The sequence below is a fragment of the Equus quagga genome, chromosome 15 (genome assembly GCF_021613505.1).
Source record: "Equus quagga isolate Etosha38 chromosome 15, UCLA_HA_Equagga_1.0, whole genome shotgun sequence".
In the NCBI taxonomy this organism is placed as follows: domain Eukaryota; kingdom Metazoa; phylum Chordata; class Mammalia; order Perissodactyla; family Equidae; genus Equus; species Equus quagga.
Window position 1 is genome coordinate 56,445,702 of NC_060281.1, and position 12,446 is coordinate 56,458,147.

Genomic DNA, 12,446 nt, shown 5'->3' on the forward strand with positions numbered 1-12,446 from the left:
AGAACTGTGAGGAAATAAATTTCTGTAGTTTAAGCCACTCAGCCTGTGGTACTTTGTTATGGCAGCCTGAGCTGATTGATACAGGAAGGAGGGACACAAAGAAGATGGTGAGCTTGGTGTGAAAGGGACAGTAGAAAATATGTTCATAGACTTCATGGCCTCCCCTGTGAACTGGGAGAGTCTTCTTGAGAAAAGCCTTTTGAAGGAAGTGGTATCTCCAGGGACACACCAAGCTTCCGTTGGAGTGCAGAGGTAGGGGAAGTGCTGTGGAGAAGGCTGAGAATTAGAGTGTCTTAGAACAAGAGATGGATGGGACATCTCTTGAAAGTAGGGACTTGTCTCGGCTGACGATTTCTGCATCCCAGCGCTAGCACAGGGACTGGGATATTTAGGTTCTCAATAAATCCATTTTTCGAAGTGTGCTGAGGTGGAAGAGGCATGGAGGAGGGGTGGGAATGCGCTGGAAAGGATTGGGGGCGTAGGGGAAGTTGCTGGAGGAAGGTGTTTGCCCAGGAGTCGTGAGTATAGCAGAAGGCTGAGGCGCAGGTGGTGAAATGTCACTTAGAATTTCCAAACCCCCTTAGTAATGAGGCCAATTAAACTCTCCCTCTCAGACAAGCAGTGCAGTCAGAGGGATGGGTTACCAAGAACACCTTGACACAACTTCTGCCATTGTAAACACGTTATTACTTTAGCTACCCAGATACCTTGAGGAATGAATTATTTCTGGTGCTTGATGGTTTTCCCTTTACATGTTAACCAATTGGAGTAGAAATTTTTCTAAAATGTATTATAACTCCCTTGCTTTTTCTCCCTTTTCTAAAAAATCAGAATGTTAACATATGAAGAAAATGACATCATAAACCTCAAATATTACATTGGATTGTCATACAAAGATAACTTTTTATAAGCAAGATTTATACTAGGCCACAAAATGGTCACATCCATTAAGAAACTATTCATCCTTGAGGTATGTAACAGCTATTTGCTAGCATATCCTAGTTCCAATTTGAGTTTTTGGTCTGCTTTTTGTTATTTTTCCTCCCTCACTATCTGGCTATTCCGTTACTTCTTTCTGAACTCAGTGTGCCTGCCCATAGCAATCTCCTCTTCCCTTTCTTATTGAGCGTTTCTAATCTACAGTGGTTAGGAAACTGGATAACCAACATTGTTAGAAATGTGTCAACCTAAGTGTGAGGACCAGCATCTCCTTTTGCTGCCCAGAAGCCAAAAGTTGCTTATTCCTGTTCCCAGTTGGGTTTCAGATTGATGAGTTGTTAGCATACTTCTAAACTATAAAAGTTGTTTCAAAGATATCAGAATATGAGGGAAGGTTAAATAACTCATCTAAGCCAACCTTCCTTCCATGACATAAGTTTATTGCTTACTAGAATTTTAAAATGATGTAACCTCAGGGGACACAGAAAGGGCCAGCCATCCCTCCTCCTGCCTTAAGACAAGAAGGCAGATGTTAGAAAAAACTGCTCCACTCTCACTGGATGAAGTTTCTTTCTTTGCCTAAAAGACTTGTACTTATAATTCAATATTTGTTTCTTTGTAGGACAGAGCTCTTCATTCACAAACCAGAGTATAAGTAAGTGAAATGAATACTTCTTCAAAGTAGTCTTCAAAGTAGCATGCATGTGTACCTTTGTGTGTAAAATTGAGACTGCACAGAACCAAAGGAAAATTTCTCGGTTTCAGTTAAGTAGACCCCCAAACCGTACGTGTAAGTGGAGACCACTGACACTGCTTTAGTATTCCCAATGACTCTGTCCACACTGCCAGGCCACTGGTCATCTTGCTCACAGAATAGGTCCCTATGTTCCCAGGTCAAAGGATCAGACAAGAATTTTCAAGGGTAAAAAGTGCTGAAGAAGTTGTAGTAAATCACACAACTCAATAGCCGTGAAAAACCCTGACAATTTGTGAACACTGAAAATAACAATGTGTATATCCTAACAGACAGAAAATTCTCTCTCTTTCCCTCAGAAAGAAAGAAAGTCATTATCTAGTGCTTGCTTGTTAGCACAGTGACTAGGGAATTAGGACAATTTTACCCACTGCCTCCGACTTCCATAAGGCAATGGACTTAGCAGTTTCACACACAATCTTATACACACCTCAGGTAAGTAAAGGAGTACACGCTCAAAAAATAACATATTTTAGGGGCCGGCCCCGTGGCTGAGTGGTTAAGTTCACATGTTCTGCTTCAGCGGCCCAGGGTTTCGCCGGTTTGGACCCTGGGCGTGGACATGGCACCACTCATCAGGCCACGTTGAGGTGGTGTCCCACATGCCACAACTAGAAGGACCCACAACTAAAATATACAACTATGTACTGGGGGGATTTGGGGAGAAAAAGCAGAAAAAAAAAGAAGATTGGCAACAGCTGTTAGCTCAGGTGCCAATCTTTAAAAAAAAAAAGATATTTTAAAGTATGGAGGCTGACTTATGTTACTTCTTTATGTTACTAAAGAAACTTGACATTCATTTACCCATTCAGTCAACCAGCAATTGGTAGACACTGATGATGTTCCAGGCTTCACGTATAACAGTAAACAAAGCACATAAGATCCTTGCCCTGGTGGGTTTTACAGACTAAAGGTCTGTTGGGTTTCAAACAATACAATGTCATGAAAACTTTAAAAGCTACACTGCAAGTTGCTTCCTCAGTGGGACCTTTTACAATAAAGCCAGTGTATGCCTCTGTTGTGGGCTGAATTGTGTCCCCACAAATTCATATGTTGAAGTCCTAGCCCCCAGCACCTGATAATGTGACCGTATTTGGAGACAGGACCTTCAGAGAGATAATTAAGGTAAAGTGAGGTCATCAGGGTGGGGCCTAATCCAATATGGCTTGGTGTCCTTATAAGAAGAGGAGATTAACACACAGACAGAAGAACATGTGAAGACACAGGGTGAAGATGACCATCTACAAGCCCAGCAGAGGGGCCTCAGAAGAAACCAACCCTGCTGACACCTTGATCTTGTACTTTTAACCTCCAGAGCTGTGAGGAAATAAATGTCTGTTGTTTAAGCTACCCAGCTGTAACAGACTAATACAGCATCCAAAGCCTAAACTTCATCTGCCCAAGTATAGGGAATATTTGTAAACTAGAACAATTTCATCAGAACCATAAGCTAGGATGTTGGGATACAAGCGCCTATGTGGAGACACAATGGAATGAGAAGACCTCAGAGCAGCAAGACAGTATTAGATGATATTATGGCAAGACAAATTTGTGATCATCCTAAAAGTAAAGCCAATTGGAAGCAATCTGTTTAGGAATTCAAAATTAACTACTAAAACTATTATACATCCATGAAAAGAAGACTTTACACCTATTAAAATAACCCTGGAGAAGAATGCTTAATTTCATTTAAAAAGTTCATGATTTATTTTTAAGTAAAAAAAGCTGGCTACCTATAGATAATCCCATTTTTGTAAACAACAACAAAAAGTTATACTCACATGTAAATAAAAAAAGACACAAGGAGTAAACACCAAAAAATTAAACAGTGGTTATTTTGGAGTAGTGAGATTATGAGGGATTTTTATGTTTTGCCATTTGGCTTATATCTATTTTCTCACTTTTCTGCAATAAACATGCAATGATTTTGTTACAAGGAAGAAAATGAAACAGTCATTGAATCCATTACATGAAGTGACTGTCTTTAGTGTCATAAGTATTTCTATCAAAGTCAAGGACGTGGAGCAATTATGTACAGAATGTAACAGACAACATAGGTCATTCAAATTTTAAAACACACGGCTCTCTCCACATCAGATCCAGTCCTCTTCCCGCCAGTTTATCTCCACACTATAACTGCTCTTCATATTTCCTAGGCATTCCAGCCACAACGTTGTGTAGCGGATCATGTTTTATTCCTAAATTGAAATCCAAGTTTTAGGCTTCAACTAAAACAAGAGTTTTTCTTTTTTCTCCAGTTTCTCAGAAATTGGATTTTATAAAGCAAAACAAGGACTGCAAATACACTTGGAAGTGGCAGGTTACAGTGGAAAGAGCGTGGATTAGGACAGGAGACAGCCCTGGGTTCCCTCCTGGCTCTGTCACTTACCAGCTGTCATGAGCACAGGTGTCTCACTCTAGTGAACTTCAGGTCCTTCAACTATAAAACAGACGTAATAACCACCTGGGCATTGTCATGAGGATTAAAAGAGATGACATGTAGAAAGCACTCGAAAAAGGCATCCGGGCCATGGTAGGTGCACAGTAAACTGTAGTCCTTGTTATCTATTTAAAAGTTTGATGCTTAATATTGACATTTTGCAATCAAACACATATATCTTAATTCAATAAAAGTGTTAAGGTTACATCAAATTCACTATGCAATCTTTTTTTTTTTTTTAAGAAAAAAAACGGAATAGTGCCACATTATTTCTTAACTGCTACATGATAATCATCCATTTATGACTATGTCTATAGAGGTGGATTTATATGTGTGTGCATGTGTGTGCATATAAGATCCTTATAAAGTAAAGTTGCTCATAATCGTTCTTAATGTTATTTAAATTATATTATAGTAACTATAGACAAAATAAAATAGTTATAACCAAAATACTGAGTTATAAATGTTCTGCAGTCATTAAAACAATGGCTTATTTTATAGAAAGGGACAGACCTGAGTAATGTGACTCTATGATTGGTCTAGTTGGTCCTGTTATTTCAGATGAATTTGGAATAAGTGCTGCTTTTCATGTGATTACTTCGACAGAGAACTTGAGGCACACGGAGAGTGCATAATATGCCCAACTTAAACAGCTAGTAAGTGGTGGGGCCAGGTTTGGAATCCAAGTCCTCTGAGTCTATAGCCCAAGTTCTTTCTACTGCACTGTATAGGATGACAAAAAAATTTATACCGTGAGCAGTCTGTATGTCTGTAGTTACACACAGAAACAAACTTGCAGTTTCAAAACAAATAGACAGGAGGGAGAGGGGTTGGGTGCATCTAGATATTAAACGTGCAATAAAGCTAGAATGCACCTAATGCATTTATGCTATATACCATGCTATAGTGCCAATGCAATGATCCATTTATCAATGGAATCAAACAGAACACCTCAAAGTGTTTGGTATATGATGAAGATGGCACTTCAAATCAGTGGGGAAAAGGATAGATTAGTCAATATAGTTGGAACCATTGAAAGGGAAAAAACCATTGAAAGGGAAAACAATTCACACCAACTTCAAACTAATTTTATACCAAAGGCTAAAACTTATTCCAAATGGATTAAAGAATTAAATGTAAATATAAAATGATAAAAGAACCAGAAGAAAAATAGCTAACTATTTATCTGATCTTTGGGAGTACAGAGGGTTTTTTAGGGAAAAGGAATAAACCATAAAGGAAAAGATGTGCATTTTCATTTACACAACAAATTTAAATTTAAATACATTTTTTAAAAAAGCACTATCAGCTAAATTGAAAGGGAAATTACAAACTAGGAAAAAAGCATATTTACAGGTAGAGCTGGTTAAGAGCCTCAATATAATAAAAGCTACACTTTATTGAGCCCTTATTAAGTATAAGAATGCTAAGCACTTTGCACACAATATCTCATTACAATCCTATAGGGAGATACAATTAGTTCCACTTTTAAAATAAAGAAATGGAGACACTGAGTGGCTAAGAAGTAACATGTCCCAAGTCTCATAGCTAATAAGTAGCAGAACAGAGATCAGGATGTAGAAAGCTGAGTTCCATGCTTTCGCTCAATTTTTATGATCTTTGACTCTTATGAGTCAATATAAAAAGAACACCTCAGTTGCAAAATGGGCAAAGGATATAAAAGAGCAATTCACAAAAGAAACATAAATACTTAATAACACAGTTTAAATGTTCAACTTCAGTAGTAATAAAAGAAATGCAAATTAAAATATGCAGCAAGATTTTTCCCCCTATCAAAGTGGTAAAAAATGTTTTCAAATTTCAACATCTAATTTTGGCAAAGCTGAGGAAAACAAGATACATGTTGTTGTGGGAATGATTGTTTTCACTTACTCTGAACAGAAATTTGAAAATTTAAGCATTATGTCCTTAAAAATGTGTACCTCTTTCAGCCAGCCACTCTACTTCTAGGAAAAAAAAAAGAATTTTAGAAACTTTCCTAAAGAGATGTATATAAGGATATTTGTATAAGGATGATTGTCATTAGATTATTTGCCATCATGAAAAACTGGAAACAAGCTAAAGGTCGACTAATAGGGCTTTGGTACAGAAATGGTAAAATATCCACATGATGGAATAACATGTTAACCATTAGCAGTCATAAAGTGGAAGGCTACATAAAATGAGGGAAATGTTCAAAACACAGTTAAGGGAAAATAAAATCTTATAAAACTGTACGTGCTATTTCTAATTTTTGTTTTTGCGCTTGTCCACATTTTCCAAATTTGCTACAATGAATATATATTACTTTTACATCAGGAAAACAATTGTTATGAAAATACCAATAAACTTGAACCAGAAGAATACCTGGTTTAAGATTAGAGAATTTAAATATGGTTTCTACTTAAAACTTAAATGTTCTAAGTTTCAGTATACATAGGAATTCAAAGTAAAAATCAAAGATTAAAAGGTTCCCATGGGACCCAAACCAGATATAAAAGCAAAGTACAGATTTCTATGTATATAAAAATCTGATGATTAGGCCACTAAAAGGAAAATGCGCCCTGCCCCCAACTCACCTCCAAGGAGATTAACTGCTTTTTAGTACTCAGATCCATAAGGGGACTCATGAAGACCTCATACAGAGACAAGTATTTTTAGAGGAAATAATAACCTGTATACTCAAGACAGGATTGATCTTTAATTTCTATGCTTCCTCTTAGGTAACATTAATACTGTAATTTGTAAATAAAGTTGTTCAAATTGTATGAATCTTCCAAGATAACTGATTTCTAATTTCAAAACACTTAAAAAGAACTGAAATATACTTCTTGAACATATGGAGCATCCATTTCAAACCAGAGCCAAGATTATACTTCACAGTGAAAATCTAAAGGAATTCTTTTAAAAATAAGAATAAAAAGCTCTCAGAAAGAAAAAATTATTTAGTATTGTTCTGTAAGTTTTTTTGACCAATGCAATAAGACATGAAACAGATAGAGATTTAAAGTTTGGAAAGAAAAAGATAAAATTATCATTAATTAGAGACGGTATCATTGTATAACTAGAAATCCCAAAGAAATGAATGGAAAACTATATTCAAGAGGAATCTAATCGTAACAGCTTTCATTTCTTGAAATCCTCTATGTCCAACACTGCAGTGCTGTATTCTCAGAGCCACGCCTCTGGTTAGTAGTAGAGCTGGGATTCAAACCCAACTCTGACCCACTCCAAAGACTCCAAAGGCTGTGTTCTTTCCAATATGTTACTGCTTTTCTCTGTCAAGTAGATAGTTATAATGTGTGCATGCACACACGCACACATGCACACTTCCTATAGGAAAGCAATAAACATCCAGAAGTACAATTTAAAAAACCCATTTACAAAGCAACAAATTCAACAAGGTTTGTGTGTAACCAATAAAATTTTAAAAGACACTCAGACATAACCTGGACATATATCTAATAATAAGTAAAGAGAGATGAAGCAAGATTTAGATAGGAAGACTAAAATTTCATTTCTAAAATGTATATTCTAAGTTAATTTGCATGTTAAATGCAATTCTGATCAAAACTCCAACTGGATAAAATATTTTATAAGGAGAAATGTAACAAAGTAATTCCCACGTGCATCTAAAAGAAACAATGAGGTGAGAATAGTAAAGTAAAATTTGCTAAAGAATTATAGGAAGAAGAGATACTAGACATTAAAACAATTATAAGTCTATTATTAAAAGAGCCTGGGCAAGAAAAAACAAAGGAATTAACAGAACAGACTAGATAAACTAGGACTAGATCTGTCTAATATTCTTACCAGAAGTCAGTTTATGATAAAGGAAGCACCAATAATCATCAGAGAAGGAAAAAACTATTCAGTAGTCAATTATTGTTGGAATAACTAGTTAACAATTTGGGGGAAAATATCAAAGTAAAGTCTTACCTCATACCATACACCAAAATAAATTCCTTGTGAATGAACTAATTAAGCAGAGATGTATTTTTAAAACAGAAAACAGAAAAATAAGATAAAAACAAAATTTGTCATACTCTTGGACAGAGAAAATGTATCATACCACTGGAGGGGAAAGAGTCTTTAAAACTCAAATGCAAATAAGGACTAGACATATATAAAATTAGAAATTAAAGAGACATAAATAAAAGAAAGACCACAAATAACCTGACCACATAGAAATATGAACATGAACCTTCTCTATGTCAAAGATAAAAAAGCAAAAAACAAACCTAAAAAATAAATCATCTCTAACAAAAATTATAAAAGAAATAAAACTTAAGCAGTTTTTAATTTTTCTCTATTAAATAAGAAAAAAAGTCCAAAGTCCACCAGGATATCACAAAATGAGTGGATACTTTCATATGCTACAGTGCAAATGGCATTGTAAATGGGCACATACAAATGGGTAAATTAACACACTTTACATACATATTATTACAATTATCTCTTTAAAAAAAAGAAGTAAAAACAGACAGGAAAAAATTTACCAAAATGATCAAGAAATAAAGAGTGATGAGAACAGGTTATACTTTTTCTATTTCCCAAATTTTATGTAACCATATCACTTTATTATTTTACTAATTTAATTGCACTTATTCTTACCCATATTGAACTTTATTTGTTATATCCTTGGATTACAGAATCTCAGTGATTTTTATAAAACCCAGAATCTGGAATTGGAGCCACAATTTTCAACATCAACTAAAAAGCAATCACTCTACTTAAAACATAAACTTACAATAAATAGGTCTTGCATTTTTCCATTTACTCTGGAAATCTAATGCCTTTGTGGCAGGTGAGTGTCTTTTTTTAAAGCAGCAGGAGGGGTAGAATATCTTTGTAAAACTAAAAAATGTGCCAGTGAAAGCACACCCCTCAGTGGACCGGGAAATTAAGGACCCCTGCCCCTGCCCACGTGCTGGGGAGGAAGATCTTTAAGGAATCCCAACCTGCCCCAAGCCGCTACAACGTCCTTTCTCCAGGATGCAGCTAAGAGCAAGTCCTGATCACACGTCTCTTATCTGCAGTTGCCCAAAGAGCCTCAGAGCTTAGCTGGAGCAGACCAGAACAAGTGCTTAGATCTCTAAACTCCACGCAACAAAAAGGGCAAGGAGCCTTCTCCTTGTGGCCTGCTCCATCACACAGAAACACAGTAGGAGAGTTCAGCTGTGCATGCCACTAAACACCAACATTAAAACAACCATTGTCCACAACCATCGTGAGATACCACCCCACACCCATTAGGAGGCCTAGTATCAAAAAACCAGAAAACAACAACTGTTGGCAAGGATGTGGAGAAAATGGAATCCTTGTGCACCGCTGGTGGGAATCTAAAACAGCACAGCCTCCATGGAAAACGGTATGCAGTTCCTCAAAAAATTAAAAATAGAATTACCCTGTGATGATCCAGCCATGATCCAGCAATTCCATTTCTGCATATATACCCAAAAGAACTGAAAGCAAGGTCTCAAACATATTTGTATACCCACAATTCACAATAGCCAAAAACTGGAAGCAACACAAGTGTTCATAGATGATGAACGAACAAACAAAATGTGGTATAAACATACAATGAAATATTATTCATTCTTAAAAAGAAATGAAGCACTGACACATACTAGAGCAGGGATGACCCTTGAAGACATTGTGCTGAGTGAAATAAGTCAGTCACAAAAGGATAAACACTGTATGATTCCAGTTATATGAGGTTCCTAGAGTAGTCAAATTTACAGAGACAGGAAGTAGAATAGTGGGTGCCAAGGGGCTGAGGGAGGGAGGACTGGGAGTTCGTGTTTAACGAGTACCAAGTTTCAGTTTGGGAAAATGAAGAAGTTCTGGAGATGAATGGTGGTGATCGTGAAGGTACCTCATGCCACTGAACTGTACACTTAAAAATGGTTAAAATAGTAAATTTTATGTAATGTGTATTTTACTTTACCACCACATATATATAATATATATGAAAAGACCATTGCCTCATGAATACTAAAGGCATCCGTCACGATCAGTGAATATTTTATTCAAAAACGCAGATTTGCAGCTTGTTCCTGGAACATCCCAGGGACGGAGGACACTCCATGGCCGCGTAAACGGGATGTACACTCAGCCGTACGCAGCCAGTTCTGGGTAACTGAGAGCAGAGCCAGGCTTGCTCCTTAGGCTCGTATGACTCAAATCAAAAAAGAACATGGGACACCACAGGAAACTGAATGCTAGAACCATAAAACAATGCAGAGCAATTTCCTTATCGCCATCTCCCCATCTTAGAATTTTTTACAAAAGTGATTTACAAAGGGCAAAGTTCTCAGCCCACGGGAACTCCTGGGGTTTGGCTCATGTGGTGCTAACAGAGTTCTTTCATGTTCCATAGAGAATACTCGAGGGGCTCTTGTGTGGAGTTGCAAAGGATGACACCACGTCATAAATTAGAGGCAAAAATGAGGCCGGCTGAGAGGTCTGGTCTGAGTCCTTGCTTCAGCGCTCTGAGCTCCTGTTTCAGGGATTATTCTGAGAACTTCATTTAGCTACAGTCAAACACGTCAATTTGTAACTTGCCTAAATAAGTCACCTGTCCCTAAGCCGGGGTCCTGAAGCACCATTCAACTCCTTCAGCATTGTTTGCCGTACAAAGATACAAGCACACTTTTCTTTTTAAAACCTGGTCCAATGGCTCTCTGAAGCTGTCTTTAGTCTTCTAAAGACTCTCTGGCCACCTACTGGATTTTTTCAGTGCAAGAGCCGGGCAGAAAAAGAGCAACTTACTGCCCTTGTTCAAAGGAAAGCGAGAAGAGTTGCAGACTCGAAGCTAGACAGATTTTATTATTCAGTACCCGTGGGGATTTGCAAGAGAATAGCTCAGACACAGTCTGTTACTACCCTCCTCTCAAGGAAAAAGCCAATTATTCCTCCTACCTATGAGTTTAGCAGGAGTGTGGAACGTAGAAGCTTTTATGACATCTTTATCCTGGGCACAAGGAGGGAAAAATCAAAGGTGACAAAATTCAAGTACCTTGGCTTATTTTTTCTAAGTTACCAGGAAGAAAGAGGTTTAAATGACTTGTCAGTTTTTTCACATATCAAAAAGGATTATCAGCTACTTTCACTTTCTAACGAACAGCTCTAGTCTTCTAAATGAGGTCTGTGTTAGGCGTTTAATTTAAACTGAAGTCGTTTTGATTAATAAAGAGATGTTGAAAAAACCCACTTTTTTTTTTTTTAAACACGAGCATTGTGTTAGATGTGGCCCTTGAGATCAGAGAGGGAAGCTAGAAAAAAATGGAAGTCACGACTCATTCAGGAAGAGCACACCGAAAGCAAAAGATTCATTGATGAGTTTCTAGCTCTCAGACCGTGTGTGTGGTGGAGGAGAAGTACGTTCGAGGTGGAAGCTGACAAGGGCTGGACTGACGGGGAAGCAGTAGGGCAGCTGGGCTGCAGGGTGTGCTGGGAACTGCTGAGTTGTTCCTGCAACCTTGGTCACAGCTGTGTGTCACAGGGTCCAAGAACTATAATTTTTCAAAAATGGATCAGGGTTTGAGAGGCGCTGGCAGTCAGGGACTGCTCCTCAGGTGCTAACCCTGACGGGTGGTGCTGCTTCTAAGGAGAAGGCCCAGAGGAGGTTTCAAATGCATACACGTCAGCATGCGATGGATCTCAGGGCCTGATGAATGTAATACTCATATCTATATACTCATAATACTCATACGTACATGAGGAAACTTGGATTCAGAGAGCTGACGTGACTTGCTGAAGGTCCAAAGCTATCCAAAGCTGGGATTTGGATGCGGGCCTCCTGACGCACCGAGCTGAGTATTCTTCTCAGGACTTGAGATCTGAAAGCAGTCACTGGTGCTGGCATCAGTCAGAAAGCGCTTGACAAGGCCACGTTGCTGTGTGCGAGCACCATCAGTGTCTGCTATGTCATCAGGAGGCGTGGCATTGGTACAGATCCCCGGAACCCTGCCAAGCTCTCCAGTTGTCTGGTGGCAGCCTGTTCAGCAGTAAAAGAAGTCAGCAAAAGAGGGGAAAGCGCCCAAATGGCCAGCAGGCTAGGGTGCAAACACACGGACGGCTTCCCCAGCTTGCATCTCGTGGGTGCTCTCATCAGCCTCCAGCCTCTCTCTGGGGAAATTCTCCCTGCATCTCAAGTTGCTTGAAGCATTGCTTTTACTTCCTTCTCTGTTCTGTTTTCCTTCCAGCTTTCCAAGCAGCTGAGGATACCTCCATGGACATGGTCTCCTTCAGCTTTATTAATGCTAATTGTAGGGGATTTCAGAGCAACAAAAACTTGCACTGGAAACA

The 12,446-nt window shown here is 38.2% G+C and overlaps 1 protein-coding gene across 1 annotated transcript in view; it reads right to left on the minus strand.

Moving 5' to 3' along the window:
• RREB1 (ras responsive element binding protein 1) overlaps nt 1–12,446 on the minus strand; it is a 149,780-nt gene that overhangs the window by 136,700 nt on the left and 634 nt on the right. Inside the window, exon 2 of the mRNA XM_046640927.1 lies at nt 11,855–12,135. The gene's annotated coding sequence lies outside the window, so the exon portion shown is untranslated. The remainder of the gene's footprint in view (nt 1–11,854; nt 12,136–12,446) is intronic.